Source organism: Zingiber officinale, chromosome 3B (genome assembly GCF_018446385.1).
Source record: "Zingiber officinale cultivar Zhangliang chromosome 3B, Zo_v1.1, whole genome shotgun sequence".
Lineage (NCBI taxonomy): Eukaryota > Viridiplantae > Streptophyta > Magnoliopsida > Zingiberales > Zingiberaceae > Zingiber > Zingiber officinale.
The window spans coordinates 41804017-41822696 of NC_055991.1; positions in this window are offsets into that span (position 1 = coordinate 41804017).

The following is an 18680-nucleotide window of genomic DNA, read 5'->3' on the forward strand; positions in this document are numbered from 1 at the left end:
TGTTTTGCCACAAATCTACAACTCACTCATAAATTCGATATTCATGCACAATGTTATTATTTTCTTGGGTATCCATCAAACCAAAAAGGGTTCCTTTTTTATGATTTGACTAACAGAAAAATGATTACTTCCATATTCAATCATGTCATACGATGACCAAATCGATGTGCCAGTTTTGCTAAAGCCTGTTGATAACGACATAGAGATACCTTTAATCACTCAACCTATACAAGATGTCAATAATCCTACTCATAGCCTCATTGACCTCCAACCCAACATCATGCCTACACCCAACCTGAACACATAGGAACAATCACATCAGCCGAATGAAACTTTTCCACAACTAGAATCAATACTTCATAGATCTGCTAGACTTAGACTCACACCATCCCACCTTCAAGATTATCAAATCAACCATACTCTATTGGCCACTACTCGTCTCTTCTGGTTAAATCTAGCACTCAACACCGCTTATCAAGATATGTGTCATATTGTAATCTTTCTCCTTCTCGTCGTACTTTCATCTATAATGTTTCTCATTTGGTCGAGTCAGAAACACATGAGCAAACCTGTAAAGGCCAAGAATGGATTGAAGCAATGAATGCTGAAAATTCTACACTGGAAGCAAATAAGACTTGATCTTTCGTCCCTCTTTTTCCAAAACATTACCCTTTTAGATGTAAATGGGTATACAAGATCAAGTACAATATTATGAGGCATTTCTAGTTGATTGGACTACTCAAATGTGAATGTTGGGCTTCAATGGTTATATCTTCAATCAACCATAAAAGGCTGAAAGATACTGCTCATTATTTTACTGGAAACCGTCAACTGATTAAAGTTCAAACAAAAAAGATTATCTAGCCAACTAGATCTTTTTTTTTGTTCTTCAATTGATTGGAATATCACGTTCCCCTCGAATAAAACAACTAGACAACAATACCTTTTACTCACATATAGCTTGTCATAAACTTTTAGTAAGGTTTGTGACTTGAGCAACTCGATAAATGACTTAGGTATCTTCTAAAGTCGTAAGATTCCGACAATGAAGTTCTAGACAATGAACTATTACCTAGGCAATCACATCAATATATTTTATATGTCCAAAAATAAACTTAACATTACATCAACATAATCAGGCAATAGGTTCACATCATCACATGTATTTAGTCTTCAACTCCTTGATTTGGGGTCCTTGCTCTAATCCATCAAGATCTTGCTCGGATTTAAATTTTCTACGTTGAGGTCTCTGAGGATTCTCTTGATCTAAGCTTCCTACCCTCTAGCCTATCGAACTTTTTCTTATTCATACTCTCAGCTCTTGAATACTTTGAGCACCCATTGGCATGACTAACTTACACACTCGATGTAGCAATATCAAATATAAACCTAACTTGAATTGTGTTATCAAATGCATTAAAGCAATATACTCGAACTCAACGACTAGCTAGGAAGCCATCATTCCCCTAGTAATTGTTTTTCTAAAATTTTCATTTTTGATTGACCATAATTTTTCATTGTGCCTAAGAGACTGGAAAATGGGGAAAAATTTTCTAGGAAAATATTCTACGCTAATCAAATGGATCCTTAGTTTCAGAAATCTAGTACTGTATGCCCTTAACAATTGCTTTGGTAATCAAGTGCAGGAGGATAAATTGGAACCTAAGATTTTTATGAATTATTAAGATTAAATGACTAGTTATTAATCTAATTAAAACATTAAATAGTGTAGTAATTATTAGTCACACAACATCATATGTATCTCTCATTATCCCAATGTTAAGCTTCCAATTTCTCCCAAGTTTTACCAAACATGCACGCCGATCTTCATGATCTTCATGTTCCCTGCAATATTTTTCTTTTATTTTAACTTTCTTCTAGCACGCTTGGGATATCGAGAAGAATATGATTATTCCAACTATCTTTCTTTCAAGCTCTTGAACTCTATTTAATCTCAAGTCTGGTTCACTGAAGTCCACCAACTTCACTTTGTAAACTGATTTCATAAGCTATTCAATTCTGAATATACGTATTCAGTACTCTAAAACCAGTCAACCATAATTAACCGTAATCATCGTAGTAAAAGATTATTATACTCATCTCATATGTCCATCGTAGTTCATCCCTAGATAATTAACCGTAATCATGCATATTCAATAAAAGTTAACAAAATTTCGGTTAAATTAAATTAACCGACTGATTTAAAATTTTTACTCAGTTATTTTAAATTTTTAATTTTTTTTTAAAAAAATAATTATTTCAGATAATTTGATTCGGTTTCAATTTTAAAATTTCTAATTCGATTAAACCGAATAAATCAAAATTTAACACCACTATGGTGTTGATTTATTGATATTTGAAAATTAACATCGTAGATAATTTATTTTGGTGCTAATTTTAACCACCCCGCAACTAGAATAATATTGATTTTTAAAAATAAGTACCAATACGATGGGTGTTGGATTTTCCAAGTTAATTTGGTCGAAAACCGTATTAATTAATATTTTATCTGTTCGATTTATTTAATTTTTATTTTAAAAAAATTGAACAATTCCGTTAGTTTGAAAAATTTTGATTTCGATTTAATCAGTTGGATTTTGATCTAATTGCTCAGCCCTAAACAAGACTATCATTGAGTGAGTTCACGAGTTATCAAAATATCTGAGCCAACATGAGTATGAGAAGACTACTTTGCATGCTCATTGGCTTAATAGAGCTCATTCAGTTATTTTCTTTTTCCCTGAGTCTTCTTGAACAGAGCATTTTGTCATTGATCAAGCTCTGAGCTGTTAGCCAATGGAACTTAAGAACAACTTCTCCGTTGTTCTCGTATTTACTTCTCGATGTCTCAGTTCTGAGTTCAAGTGAATAATCAAAGTTTCTGACACAGAGCATAGATATATATCTATATATAAAAGGTTCTGGCACACAAGTGGACGACCTAAACCCTCGAAACAAGGTTCACCATAACACACTTTATGAGGGGAAAAAAGAACTAAAAACGTCCATCATTTGTTGAGCATGTTCTAGCTTTAGCCCTTGTCTTGTGTCGAAGACAAAATGCAAATTACAAAATCTGAGTGGGAAGATGAGAGAAGCCGTGGATTCGCTGCCATTGCTGTAGCTTTTGGGAACTCTCTCACCTGTAAAATCTTAATTTTGATTCACAAAAAGCTTTATGAGAAGTGAAGATGGAGAGTCAGTGGGTGGCACGGCTCCTCTGTCTGCTAGCTCACCTCTGCATATGCAAAAACATTAATATATGGCAATTAAGTTCAATGCATGTTTTATTATATTCAACTTAATTAATGATAGATAGAATTTGTCCAAACACAAGATTTTCAATAGGATATTAATGAATAAATGAGTTATTTCATAAATTATAATAAAAAATGATTACGTTCATATATCCGAGACATCCCTCATAATCCATCTCATATGAAGTATACTGTATGATAAGATTAGGTGTGGTGGTGGATTTTGTTCAATACACAAGTATTATACATGATTTTCATAATGTCCGTTATGCAATTGCTCAAATCTTATAAGTGCACTCAAAGCCCTTGAACACTTATGGTGTATAGGGCAACTAATATCGTAACCTTCTTTTTAAAAAAAATATAGAACCGTCACATCAACGACCCCCCAAAAAATAATATTATAAAGAAAAACCTCATGTGTTGCTGAATAAAAGCTCACTTAGAGTGACAACAAACTTGAACAAAGGAGCCTACTAGAAAGTGGACAATTACAATTTCAGAGGAAGGAAATTTTCATTATACTAATATGGTTGATCGATAATCAAAGCACTGATTGGGTCTATTACGACTTGATGAGACAATCAGATGAGAGCAAAAGCCAAATAGGCAAAGAATAAGTACTGGTTACACGAATACACAAAATTTTAAGTTGGGTTTAGAAGGTTTATTACCTAGAGCAATGCAAAGAGACGCTAACAATGCATATTAAGAAAAGACTAATCCATGAACCTCTCTCCCCCAAACAAAGATAATTTAAGATATTTTTTTTTAAAAAAATGTTATTGGAAAAAAGAAGTTTTTAAAATTTAATATTTATATTATAAATTGATCAAGTCATGCAATAGACCCTATTGCTAAGGACATTAAGGGGGTGTTTGGTTGATGGGTTTGGGAATGAGGGAATGGAATGATAGTAAAAGATAGTGTTTGGATTGTGGGTTTGGGAATGATTACTAGACTTATGGGAATCAACCAAACCCATATAACTTGATGAGTTTCATTTCCATTCCTATTCTCATTCCGCCCTACTATCAAACCCATACCCATAGTGATTCTCATCATTTAACCAAACACCCCCTAAGAGTTATTATTAACAGTAAATCTTGTTGGCTAGAATCTGGCCAGCTAGAAATCTGTATCACCCAATTATAATGCATGCATGTGCATACATGTAATTAATATACACATATGATATTACTAAAATGCCCCTGAATATGCATGCATGTATACATTCTAGTTGGCCAGATTCTGATCATTTAGCACTACCCTATTATTAATTACTCATCCAAATATGGATAGTTAAAGATTCTTAGAACTATCTTTTCCAAAAATAAAAACATTAAAGTAATTTAGTCTCCTCGATCCCATAGAGTAGGGATTGGGCATGCATGTTCTACCCATTTCTGTCTTTGTTTTCTCGTGGGGCTTCAAATTCAATTAAACATCTAGGACTTGGATACTGTACCCCCATTGAAAATCATCCTTAACTGCACACTCGGGACTTGCAAGTAAACCCTAAAACTATAAAACTAAAATCTGATACAGCACAAAACGCGGGCACAGCGTGTGAAGTTGGACCAAAAGCCACCCACATTTGTCGAACTCGGCCAACGTTCCACCTGCCCTTTCTCCTTGTCCTCCCCATTATTTATTACTCAGTCACTAACTAAAACATATATAGAATTAGGCAGACAGGCGGGCAGGGCATTGGGTTTATGGAGTCCGTTGGCCGTGCATGGGATTGGGATTCATTTCGTGCGTTCATTGTGCCATGCACGCCTTCCCACCAGTTGAAATCTCGAGCGAAAATTCCAAAAATGCATTTTTATTTGGTTTTTTTTTTCAAAAAAAAAATGTTTTACCAAACGTGTGAGGATATTCCTGTATTATCCATTTTCATACTTAACTTTCGTAATTTCAAAAGTATGTATCATATTGCCATTATATTCTTACTTTCTTTCCACATTACAATTTTACTTTATCTATTAAAAATTAATTATTCTCAATTATTCAAATTTAAGAGTATGGATATATTAAGGAGACTTATATGGTTACATTGGTTTTAATTTTGATTTTGATTTAAAATGATTCAGAATTATTTAGGTTGTCTATTAGTTTGATGCCTTAAATTAAGAGCTATAAATTTGTAAACTTGTAAAGATTTGATAAAATTTATCACGAGCATATTATATGACTTTTAATAATATTTACTAATCAATGGGAGAGTTAGAAATTTTATTACTCTTGGGCTGATCGGGAAAAAAAAGCCTTAGACCTAGCTTTCTTCCACTCTTTTCTTCTCGAATTAGCCTACCTTCCTCCCTTTTCTTCCCGAACTATCCCCCCATTTTTTTCTTTTTCTTCCGTCTGTTTAGCCCGGGTAGCTTCTGGAGTATGCAAACTGATCGTCGAGGTTAGTGTTCGACACTATCTCCGTAAACGATATTGCTCCGCTACGGTGCTTAACGGATTGTTGCAATTCGTTCCCAAGATACAACGACGACGAACGTCTCGGAATCGTAGCACTCCGACTTCCGAGACCAGCGAACCTTCTAGTAGACTTCTTGGACTCTTGAATGCACAAGATGAGATGAATGCTTGAGGAAGAGAAGAGAGGATTTAGTGTTTATTTCATCATCTGGAGGGTTCTATTTATACTGAAAGAAGAGGTTGAGTGTCCTTTGGGTGAGTGGATGTGTTCTTTGGGATGGATCGATCTAGATCATCCATTCTGAAGGGTTGTAACCCTTCTCCAAGCCCACTTCAATCTCATCCATCAGATCTGAGGAGTTGTGACCCTCAGATCCCGCCTATTGTCATCGCCCATCGGATCTGGATCCATTGATTCGATGCTTCAGATCAAGTCTCATCCCAAGCCGTCAGATCGTTACTCTTTGCGATCCAACGCTCTAGATCGCATCACAAGCGATCCATCATACCTATTTGATCAACGTTGATCAACGGTAGCCATTCATTCCCTAAGTCAACTGTCCAGTCATCTCCCTTTGCCCACGGGGATGTCGCATAGGTGCCACGTAGGCACTGCAATGTCACCTGGAGCATAAATTTAAGCTCCTCAATGCGTACGTGCAAAGTGCAAAGTGCGCCTACAAAGCGCCCATTGCGCACGTGACGGGTGGCGGGCTCATAGGTGCGAGCACCTGCTCGCCCTGGGCTAAGGGAGCACCTGTCCTTTATTTTTGTGTTAACTCCATTAATACATCTTCATTAATAAGTAGAGAATACACATCGAGAATTTCCGATGTGGGACTATTCTCCCATGCACTTTATTAATGAATAATAAATGTTATTTTGGGCCGACTTTAAACATTAATTTCTTATTCACCCTTAATCGGTTTTGAGCAAATTAATAGTCTAAATCTATCTACGCGAATCGTAGATTTCAATTTTGAAGTCAATTGCGACTTTCAACAATTGATAGCTTCCTTTCTCAAAATCGTTTTGGTCCATTTAAGGCCCCAATATCCAACAATCCCCCACATGAATGGAAATTAATGCAATGCGTGTATGCATGCTGACACTTTACAAGAGTCCAATCGATAAGTCACTGCATCGGGAGAGGTAGCTTGTGGCTTTGAACCTTCCGTAGTGAAATGCTATCGAGTATACTAGGCTGCGCAGTGAACGTGATGTCTTGAACTGCTCAGCTGTTGGTGTATACTTAGACAATAACACCCACACAGAGATCTATCTCACCTACTTTAGGTTCTCATGGTTGGTTCCGTTTCGGCCATGGATACCATCTTGGATTCATGAGTGTTTCATTGAAGCGGCCTGTTTTCACACTCACATAGGTGACACTTCTATCAAGAGTATCTTACCATACTCCACCTTATCAGGTATAGAAGTCACTAAAAGCATAAGCTTAACCTCACTACATGAGGTAGGACAGCACAAATTCATCCTAGGATTGGGATAGAGATAAACTATCTAATGTGCTGGACCACAACTTTTGTAACTTCGTTGTCCCATTGAACCAAGATCTTGGGATCTCCAGTCAACAAGGTTGGGTTACCGTTACAGTCGTTTTCAGTTGTAGATTTTTAATCTCATTCCTCTTAATGAGCAGTATACTTGATCTCGACTCAACCCCTTCGTTAGAGGATCTGTCAAATTATCTTTGGACTTAACATAGTCGATTGCAATCACTTCATTCGAGATCAACTGCCTAATGGTATTATGTCTACGACGTATATGTCGTGACTTCCCATTATACATATTACTCTGTGCCCTTCCAATCGCCGATTGACTATCACAGTGGATTAGTACGGCAGGCACAGGTTTCATCCAGCTCGGAATATCTTCCAAGAAATTCCACAGCCATTCAGCTTCCTCAGCTGCTTTGTCTAGTACTATAAACTCGGATTCCATAGTTGATCGAGCAATGCAAGTCTGCTTAGTGGATTTCCAAGATACTGCTCCCCCACCGATCGTGAATACATATCCACTAGTGGATTTGGAGTCTTTTGTATCTGATATCCAATTAGCATCACAATATCCTTCCAACACAGCGGGATATTTTCCATAATGTAATCCATAGTTCATAGTATATTTCAAATATCTGAGAACTCGCATCAATGCTTTCCAATGAGTGTCATTTGGATTACTCGTAAAACGACTCAGTTTGTTGACCGTACAGGCAATATCCGGACGTGTACAGTTTGTGAGATACATCAAACTGCCTATTATCCGAGAATATTCCAACTGCGATATGATCTCACCATGGTTTTTCGCTAAGTGTTGACTTAGATTCATAGGTGTTTTTACTGTAGAGAGATCGTACGCATTGAATTTTTTCAATACAGATTCTACATAATGGGATTGTGTTAAAACTATCCCTTCTGATGTCCTGAAAATTTTAATTCTCAATATAACATCTGCTTGACCCATATCTTTCATATCAAAATTTCTAGTCAACATTTTCTTTGTAGTCATGATTACATCATGATTACTGCCCATTAATAACATGTCGTCTACGTATAGACAGACAATTACATAGCCTTCAGGTGTGTTTTTGACATAAATGCATTTGTCACATTCATTTATTCTGAATTCGTTTGACAACATTACTTTGTCAAATTTTTCGTGTCATTGTTTAGGTGCTTGCTTAAGTCCGTACAACGACTTAACAAGTCGACACACCTTTTTCTCATTTCCAGGAGCCATGAACCCTTCGGGTTGCTCCATATAAATTTCTTCTTCCAACTCACCATTTAAGAACGCAGTCTTAACATCCATTTGATGTATTTCAAGGTCATACAGTGCTGCAATGACTATTAGCACTCGTATGGACGTAATCCTTGTCACCGGTGAGTATGTATCGAAGTAATTAAGGCCTTCCTCTTGCTTGTACCCCTTGGCTACAAGTCTGGCCTTATACTTGTCAATTGATCCATCAGCTTTATACTTACGTTTTAATATCCACTTAGAACCTAATGGTTTATTACCAGAAGGAAGGTCTACTAATTCTCAAGTATGATTATTCATGATAGACTCAATTTCACTATTGACAGCTTCTTTCCACATTGGAGCATCAGGTCTAGAGAGAGCTTCACTTAATGTTGGTTCCATTTCTGACATGAAAGTCATGAAATATGACCCAAACGATTTCTCAACTCTAGCCCGTTTGCTACGACGTGGCTCTTCACTTTGATCGTCAATAGTCCTTTTATAACAGCTAAGTTCGGTAACGTCATTTTTGTTTGAACTTCCGTTGTTATCACTTTTACCGTTTCCCTTTTTATTTGGGAATACGTTTTCAAAGAATATCGCATTCCGAGATTCTATGGTTGTTCTTGTTAGGATCCTTCGTACGGCTAGAGAGGGGGGGTGTGAATAGCCGACCCCAAATTCTCGCGTTTCTTCCTACAATTCGTCAGCGCAGCGGAAAAACAAACAAGGAAACGAAAACAAGAAGATCAAACCTCAACGCGTCGATGTAACGAGGTTCGGAGATGATACTCCTACTCCTCGGCGTGTCCGTAAGGTGGACGAAGCCTCTCAATCCGTCGGTGGATGAGTCCCCGGAAAACCGGCTAATACAATATACTCCTTGTGGGTGGAGAAACCTCGCCACAATATTCTTGCAACAGCAAGAAAGGAATACAACAAGAGATACAAGAAGACAAGAACAATGAATGTAAAAACACAGGTTTTCTTGCCTCCTTGCCGACTGGATTCGTTGAAGCAGCAGCTCCTCAGAACACCTACAACAGCAGGATATCCCAGTCGAGAAGCTCACGCGAAGCTTGCGAAGAAGAGCTCAACAAAGCTCAAGCACCAGAACAGCAGCTCTGTAGCAGAAGAGAAGAGGAAGAAGAAGAAGTGCAGCAGCAGCCCTCGACCCCTTTATACCTGCGAAGAAGACAGCGAAGAAACTAGCCGTTGCGTCGCAACGGCTAGAACCCTGATCGGTCTGCAGACCGATCAGCCTAGGCGCGTGAAGCTTCTGTTTGTCACCTGATCGGTCCCCAGACCGATCAGGTGTCGCGATCGAAGCCCTGATCGGTCTGTGGCGCGATCGAATCCCTGATCGGTCTGCGGACCAATCGGAAGAAGCCTATGCTTCGTCCTCGATCGGCCTACGGACCGATCAGCTTCTTCTCCGCGCCATCGATCTCCTTCGATCGGTCTCCGATCGATCGATAACCATCGATAGCATATCGATCGATCACGATCGGTCACCGCACCGATCGGATGAGCATATCATTGGATGCGGCACCGATCCAAACTTTTCGACCCTAAACCTAAGGCTCCCACACCAACATCCGGTCAACCTCGACTGTTGGTACATCATGCCTAGCATCCGGTCACTCCCTTGACCTGCTAGCACTCCCCCAAGTGTCCGGCCAATCCTTTGACCCACTTAGACTTTTCAACACCGGAAGTCCGATCATCCCCGATCCATCCGGATTTTCCCTTGCCTGGTTTCACTCACCAGACTTTCCAACCGCCTAACATCCCGTTAGGACTTTCCCACCGCCTAACATCCAGTTAGGACTTTCCCACCGCCTGGCCTCACCAGGACTTTCCACACCGCCTAACATCCCAGTTAGGACTTTCTCACCTGCTTCCTCACTAGGACTTTCCAACCGCCTAACATCCCGTTAGGACTTTCCCTCGTGCCAAGCTCCTGCTTGGACTTTTCCATACCAAGTCTCCATACTTGACTTTTCGCGTGCCAAGCTCCCTGCTTGACTTTTCCGTTGCCCATACTTGGACTTTTCTAGTGCCAAGCTCCCTGCTTGACTTTTCCGCCAAGTCTCCATACTTGGACTTTTTCCCGAATCAGGTCAACCAGGTCAACCTTGACCTACGGTTGCACCAATAATCTCCCAAACATCTATTCTTGTCCCATATCAAGAATACAACTCTTCCACGAGTGTCAAACATCAAAATACAACTCAACTAGGTCAACCTTGACCTAAGGTTGCACCAACAATCTTCCTAAGTCAAACATCAAAATATAACTCGAGTCAGGTCAACTCGAGTCAGGTCAACCAGGTCAACCTTGACCTAAGGTTGCACCAACAATCTCCCCCTTTTTGATGTTTGACAAAACCATAATCAAGTTAGGTTAACCCGATAACCTAACTTAGGTTTTCAATCATCTTCCAATGTCCAATGTTCTTTCCTTGAACATTCTCTGGACATTCTCCCCTTAGGTTAACCCGATAACCTAACTTGGGTTCTCCAATAATTCTCCCCCTTTTTGACATACATCAAAAAGAATTCCAATGTTCTTCCTTGAACATTCCTTGACATTCTTTCCCTAGCTTAGGTTAACCCGATAACCTAACTTGGGTTCTCCAATAATTCTCCAATGAACACTCTCCCCTTTTTGACACACATCAAAAAGAACAAGGAGGGTATCAAGGTCAAGAGTTTCTTCCTAATGAAAGTCTCATACCTTTCATTTGAAACTCTTAATTTCCCCCTTGATACTAAACCCAACAATCAACTTAGTGATAATCCCATATCACTAATCCTTAAGAGTCTTTTGGAGTAAAAAACTCCCCCTAAAAGTCAACTCCCCTTGACAATTAGGTAAAACTCCCCCTAGAGGTCAACTCCCCCTTGACCATTGCACCAACAATGTCTTTGAGAGTTCCAAACCTTAGAAATCCACAAAACCCAACTTCCAGCTGAAATTTCAGACCAACAGCTGAAAAATCAGAAACTGGCACGCACTGATCGGTCCCCAGACCGATCAGAATCCCCCTGGATCGGTCCCCAGACCGATCCACGCTTCACTGATCGCACTGGATCGTCACTGATCGGTCACCAGACCGATCAGAACTTCCCTGGATCGGTCCGGTGACCGATCCACACTCTGAAATCAGAGATTTCTGATTTCCCTTCCCGGAAATTCAGAAACTCCTAAAAAATTCCAGAAAATTCGAAAAAATGTGAAATTTTGAGGATACATTCCTCATAACATATACTATCATGGAAAAATAGTTTTCTATGAGAATAACTTCCATTTTCAAATCTTGATACAAAATTCAAAAACTTTGAAATAGTTCAAAGTTAAGTCAACTTTGTATCACAATGTTCAATGATGAATGCTATCACTAGGAAAGCTTCATCAAGGTTTTTCAAAACAATTTTGAAATGATTTCAAACCCTTTAATTTGGGACCACAATCTTAGGGCTATATGTACATGACTTGTACACAAGCTTTCCCTATGATCCCCCATATCTTGAATTAGGCTCATCTAGGTACAAGAGCTATGCACCTTGATCCTAATTCATGATCCTAATATCTCACACACATCTAGAGTGTATCAAGCACATCCATGTCAATTTTGATGTGAGATATGGGTTTAGGTATCTTAGGCTAAGGTCTCATGCATTTTCTAAACACAAATTTGATCTCAATATCAAAATGTGTTTTTCATCCTTAAATCAATTCAATTGATTATTAATGCAAGAGATGATGACATGGCATAAAATGGTATCATAAATGAGAACATGTGCCAATGTCATGATGTCATGGCATAAAGTTTGAAACTAAACTAACACATGACATATAAACTAGCCTAAGTATTATCATGACATTTCAAATGATAATAAGACTAAATATGATGTCATGACATGTGAGGGCAAACAATCATGGCAAGATTTAGCATAGATAAATATACCTAGATTACCTATCTAAGTATCCTTAACCACTTTGCTAACTTAAAATCTAACCCTAGATTGCCCATATATCCCTAAGAGAAAACCAAAATCTCAATTATGGTATTTCTCTAGGTTTTCTTAAATTGTGCCAAATAAGATTGAAATCGATATTTTTCAAATATGGCACAATTTACTCTTTAAGGAGTAAATAATAATTCTTTTTCATTTTCAAAGGTTATCAAAACCTTGAAAATGCTCCTTGAGTGTCAATTTCCTCAAAGTTGGGTTAACTACCCTTCTAATTGGAGTTGACACTCTCTAACCCATCTATGGGGTAGAGAAGATGCTCCTAGGAACCCAATACCTATTAGAGCTCATTGGGTTCACTAAATATTCACTAGGGATAACTTCCCTAGCAACCCTCCTAATGACCCTCTTAGGCTTTGAAGCCTTGGTCATTTGGGTCTCATCAAGGTCAACTATAGGGGCGACTCCCCTTGTGACCTTGGTAGTGGTCTTCCTAGCCCTAGGTTTTGTTCCATAATCGAATGGAACATTATGATAAGTGGGCTTGACCACTTGGGACTTAAGTTTGTGACCCAAACCCTTTTTGTCCTTGGACATTGGTTTTTGACCCTTAAACCCTAGAGATGACTTCTCCAAGTTCTTAAGAGCATTTTCCAAAGTATCAAGTCTTGACCTCAAGACTTGATTCTCCTTCTCTAGTACCTCAATTTTTGATTTGTCATTTTTCTTTGAGGCATTCCTAGGCATGTGTCTAGTTGATTTGGGATTCCTACCTAGGTTCTCCTTAACCTTAGATGAGGTAATTCTAGGGTTGGCTTTCCTAGTGTTATCCTTATCTAGGCTCACATGTTTGGCACCTAAGCATGTGTATCGATTTCTAATGTTATCATGCTTATCATTATTGACTAGTGCAATAAAATTTCTAGCATGCATCTTACTAGTATTGCACGAATGAGACTTAAATGATACCTTAGGGTTTGCCTTAGCTCCCCCTATAGAAGTGCTCGGTCTCTTGCCCTTGTGAGGTTGCCTCCCCCTCGGACAATGACTCCGATAATGTCCCCTTCGCTTGCATTGGAAGCACACCACGTGCTCCTTGCCCTTGCGTGTCGGGACTCCGGCTACCTTGACCTTTGGCGCCGGTGGAGTCTTCCTTACCCTCTTTGGACACTTACTCTTGTAGTGCCCAAATTCCCTACACTCAAAACACATTATATGCAATTTACTTGAACTTAAAGTGTTTGAGTTACCTAGGGTTGAGGATGAATGGATGCTCTCTTCTTCATCCCTCCCGGAGGTAGAAGCTTCTTCTTCGTGCTCCGATCTTGAAGAAGAAGAACTCACTTCCTCTTCTTCTTTAGATGTTGAGTAACCCTCAACTTCCAATTTGCTCTCTTCATGATGTGAGCTACTTGGCTCACTAGGCTCCTCTTCATGGCTTGAAGTGGAGCTCTCTTCATGGTACTTGGCCAAGTTATCCCATAATTCCTTGGCATTGTTGTAACCTATCTTACACAAGATGTTAGTAGGCAATGAAAATTCAATTATTTTCGTTACCTCTTTGTTGATTTCGGATTTGTGAATTTGTTCTCTTGTCCACTCCTTCTTCTCAAGTGGTTTTCCTTCCTTATCCACCGGAGGAGTAAATCCTTCTTGTACACAAAACCAATTCATTATGTTAGTCATAAGAAAATACTTCATCCTTACCTTCCAATACGCGAAGTCGCCGCATTCGTAGAAGGGTGGAATGGTGACATCTTCTCCATAGAGATCCATTCTCTAGCTTTGCTCCCACGGGTGTTGATCCAATGAAGAGCGAACCTTCGCTCTGATACCACTTGTTAGGATCCTTCGTACGGCTAGAGAGGGGGGGTGTGAATAGCCGACCCCTCGCGTTTCTTCCTACAATTCGTCAGCGCAGCGGAAAAACAAACAAGGAAACGAAAACAAGAAGATCAAACCTCAACGCGTCGATGTAACGAGGTTCGGAGATGATACTCCTACTCCTCGGCGTGTCCGTAAGGTAGACGAAGCCTCTCAATCCGTCGGTGGATGAGTCCCCGGAAAACCGGCTAATACAATATACTCCTTGTGGGTGGAGAAACCTCGCCACAATATTCTTGCAACAGCAAGAAAGGAATACAACAAGAGATACAAGAAGACAAGAACAATGAATGTAAAAACACAGGTTTTCTTGCCTCCTTGCCGACTGGATTCGTTGAAGCAGCAGCTCCTCAGAACACCTACAACAGCAGGATATCCCAGTCGAGAAGCTCACGCGAAGCTTGCGAAGAAGAGCTCAACAAAGCTCAAGCACAAGAACAGCAGCTCTGTAGCAGAAGAGAAGAGGAAGAAGTTGTCGCGCAGCAGCAGCCCTCGACCCCTTTATACCTGCGAAGAAGACAGCGAAGAAACTAGCCGTTGCGTCGCAACGGCTAGAACCCTGATCGGTCTGCAGACCGATCAGCCTTGGCGCACGAAGCTTCTGTTTGTCACCTGATCGGTCCCCAGACCGATCAGGTGTCGCGATCGAAGCCCTGATCGGTCTGTGGACCGATCAGGCAACATCCTGATCGGTCTGCAGACCAATCAGGGAAGAAGCCTATGCTTCTGTTCCGTCCCTGATCGGTCTACGGACCGATCAGGCTTCTTTCTCCGCTGCCACTGATCTCCTTCTGATCGGTCTCCAGACCGATCAGATAACCATCAGTAGCATACTGATCGGTCACTGATCGGTCACCAGACCGATCAGATGAGCCATGTATCATTGGATCGGTCTGCAGCCCGATCCAAACTTTTCAGCCCTAAACCTAAGGCTCCCACACCAACATCCGGTCAACCTTGACCTGTTGGTACATCATGCCTAGCATCCGGTCACTCCCTTGACCTGCTAGCACTCCCCGCTAAGTGTCCGGTCAATCCCTTTGACCCACTTAGACTTTTCAACACCAGCAGTCCGATCATCCCCGATCCATCTGGATTTCCCTTGCCTGGTTTCACTCACCGGACTTTCCAACGCCTAACATCCCGCATTAGGACTTTCCAACTGCCTAACATCCCTAGGACTTTCCCTTGCCTGGTTTCACTCACCAGGATTTCCACACTGCCTAACATCCAGTTAGGACTTTCTCACCGCCTGGCTTCACTCACCAGGACTTTCCAACCGCCTAACATCCCAGTTAGGACTTTCCTCGTGCCAAGCTCCTGCTTGACTTTTCCGGCCAAGTCTCCATACTTGACTTTTCGCGTGCCAAGCTCCTTGGACTTTTCCATGCCAAGTCTCCATACTTGGACTTTTCTAGTGCCAAGCTCCCTGCTTGGACTTTTCCGTTGCCAAGTCTCCATACTTGGACTTTTTCCCGAATCAGGTCAACCAGGTCAACCTTGACCTACGGTTGCACCAATAATCTCCCAAACATCTATTCTTGTCCCATATCAAGAATACAACTCTTCCACGAGTGTCAAACATCAAAATACAACTCAACTAGGTCAACCTTGACCTAAGGTTGCACCAACAATCTTCCTAAGTCAAACATCAAAATATAACTCGAGTCAGGTCAACTCGAGTCAGGTCAACCAGGTCAACCTTGACCTAAGGTTGCACCAACAGTTCTCACATGTATATCAGGAATGTCTGATTTGTGAACTAGGAAACGATATGCACTACTATTATGGGCATATCCGACAAATACCGCATTGAACGTTTTAGGTCCGATCTTTACTTGCTTTGGTTTAGGTACTTCGACCTTTGCCAAGCACCCGCACACTTTCAGGTATTTGTATGATGACTCGCGGCCTTTCCATAGTTCATATGGAGTTTTATCATTTTTCTTATGAAGGATTCTGTTGAGAATGTGATTTGCCGATAATATTGCTTCCCCCCACAAGTTTTGAGGTAAACCTGAATTTATCAACAAGACATTCATCATTTCTTTTAGTGTCCGATTTTTACGTTCGACAACACCGTTTGATTGAGGTGAGTAAGGCGCCGTTGTTTGATGGATAATGCCAGATTCTGTACAAAATTCATCAAACGGTGCATCATATTCTCCACCTCTATCGCTTCGAATTATTTTAATTCGTTTGTCAAGTTGGTTTTCAACTTCTGTTTTATAGGTTCTGAACGCATCTAGGGCTTCATCTTTACTTCTTAAAAGAAAGACATAACAGAACTTTGTGCAGTCATCGATAAAAGTAATAAAATATTTTTTACCTCCTCTAGTTTGCACAAATTTTAAGTCACATAGATCACTATGTATTAACTCTAGAGGAGTTGTTGTCCTTTCCACCGAATGAAAAGGTAGTTTCGTCATTTTCGCTTCCACGCACACTTCACATTTGTGTGTTCCGTCAACATTGACGTTTGGTAATAAATTTAATTTGACGAGACGTTTGAGAGTATTATTATGCACATATCCGAGTCGATCATGCCATAAATTAAAACACTCAACAACATAGCTGGAAGCATTTATTTTATTACCATCAAAATTTCGGAGTACAGGCATTACAACCATTTTGAATAGACCCTTTTCTAGGTACCTCTTTCCTACGAAGACACCATTCTTCGTAAGTACAAAGTTGTCTGACTGGAACACTAGCCTAAATCCGGCATTGACTAATGCCGCTCCAGAAACTAGGTTCTTACTGATGTCGGGAACATGGAGTACATCAATGAGTGTTAGCTCCTTTCCGGACGTCATCTTCAGAACAACCTTTCCGAGTCCAACAATTGGCGACGTCGTGGAATTACCCATATAGAGCTTCCTTCCATTTATCGGAGTATACTTGGAGAACATCGTCTTATCGGAACAGATATGACGAGTTGCTCCAGTATCAATGAACCACTGCTTCGGGTTGGTATCCACCAAGTTGGCTTCAAATACAACCGCAGTGAGATCCAAGTCCTCAAGAGAGGTTGCGACATGATTCGCAGCATCCTTTGGCCCCTTGGTTGGCTTCTTTGGGCGTCTGCAGTCCTTGGACAGGTGTCCTGCCTTTCCACAGTTGTAGCAGGAGCTTTTGAACTTCTTTGCTTGAGCCTTCTTTTTGAACTGCTTCGGCTTTTTAGCGTTCAGCTCGACCAGGTTGGACATTTCGTCTATAGTCCGCTTGGTTCCTCTGGAGTCGGATAACTTTTGATTATCCTCCTCTATTCGTAACCTCAGGATCAGGTCTTGCAGCCCTATCTCCTTTTGCTTGTGCTTTAGGTAATTCTTGAAATCCTTCCATGACGGAGGGAGCTTCTCAATTACCGCAGCAACTGCGAATGTCTCGTTCAGCTTCATGCCTTCGGCGTCCAGATCATGCAGTATTAATTGCATATCTTGGACTTGAGATGAGACGCTTTTTGAGTCCACCATCTTGAAATCCAGAAACCGACCGACGATGAATTTCTTCAATCCAGCATTTTCGGTCTTGTATTTCTTCTCAAGGGATTCCCACAAAGATTTTGCCGTCTCCAGAGAACAATATACGTTATATAACGTGTTGTCCAAGGCGTTGAGTATATAATTGCGGCACAGAAAATCTCCGTGAGACCACGCATCGCTAGCAGCCTTACTACCTTCCGTAGCGGCTGGCGTGTCTTCGTGCAAAAACCGTACAAGGTTTAGCGTTGTTAGATAAAATAGCATCTTCTGCTGCTATCTTTTGAAGTCGGTTCTGGTGAATTTCTCCGGCTTTTCTCCGTGCGGAATGGTTGTCGGAATGGCGGTCGGAACGACCGTCGGAATGTCGTTGGTAGCCATATCAGTTTGCAAGCAATATCGTTTACAACTGTTTAGCCCGGGTAGCTTCTGGAGTATGCAAACTGATCGTCGAGGCTAGTGTTCGACACTATCTCCGTAAACGATATTGCTCCGCTACGGTGCTTAACGGATTGTTGCAATTCGTTCCCAAGATACAACGACGACGAACGTCTCGGAATCGTAGCACTCCGACTTCTGAGACCAGCGAACCTTCTAGTAGACTTCTTGGACTCTTGAATGCACAAGATGAGATGAATGCTTGAGGAAGAGAAGAGAGGATTTAGTGTTTATTCCATCATCTGGAGGGTTCTATTTATACTGAAAGAAGAGGTTGAGTGTCCTTTGGGTGAGTGGATGTGTTCTTTGGGCTGGATCGATCTAGATCATTCATTCTGAAGGGCTGTAACCCTTCTCCAAGCTCACTTCAATCTCATCCATCAGATCTGAGGAGTTGTGACCCTCAGATCACGCCTATTGTCATCGGCCATCGGATCTGGATCCA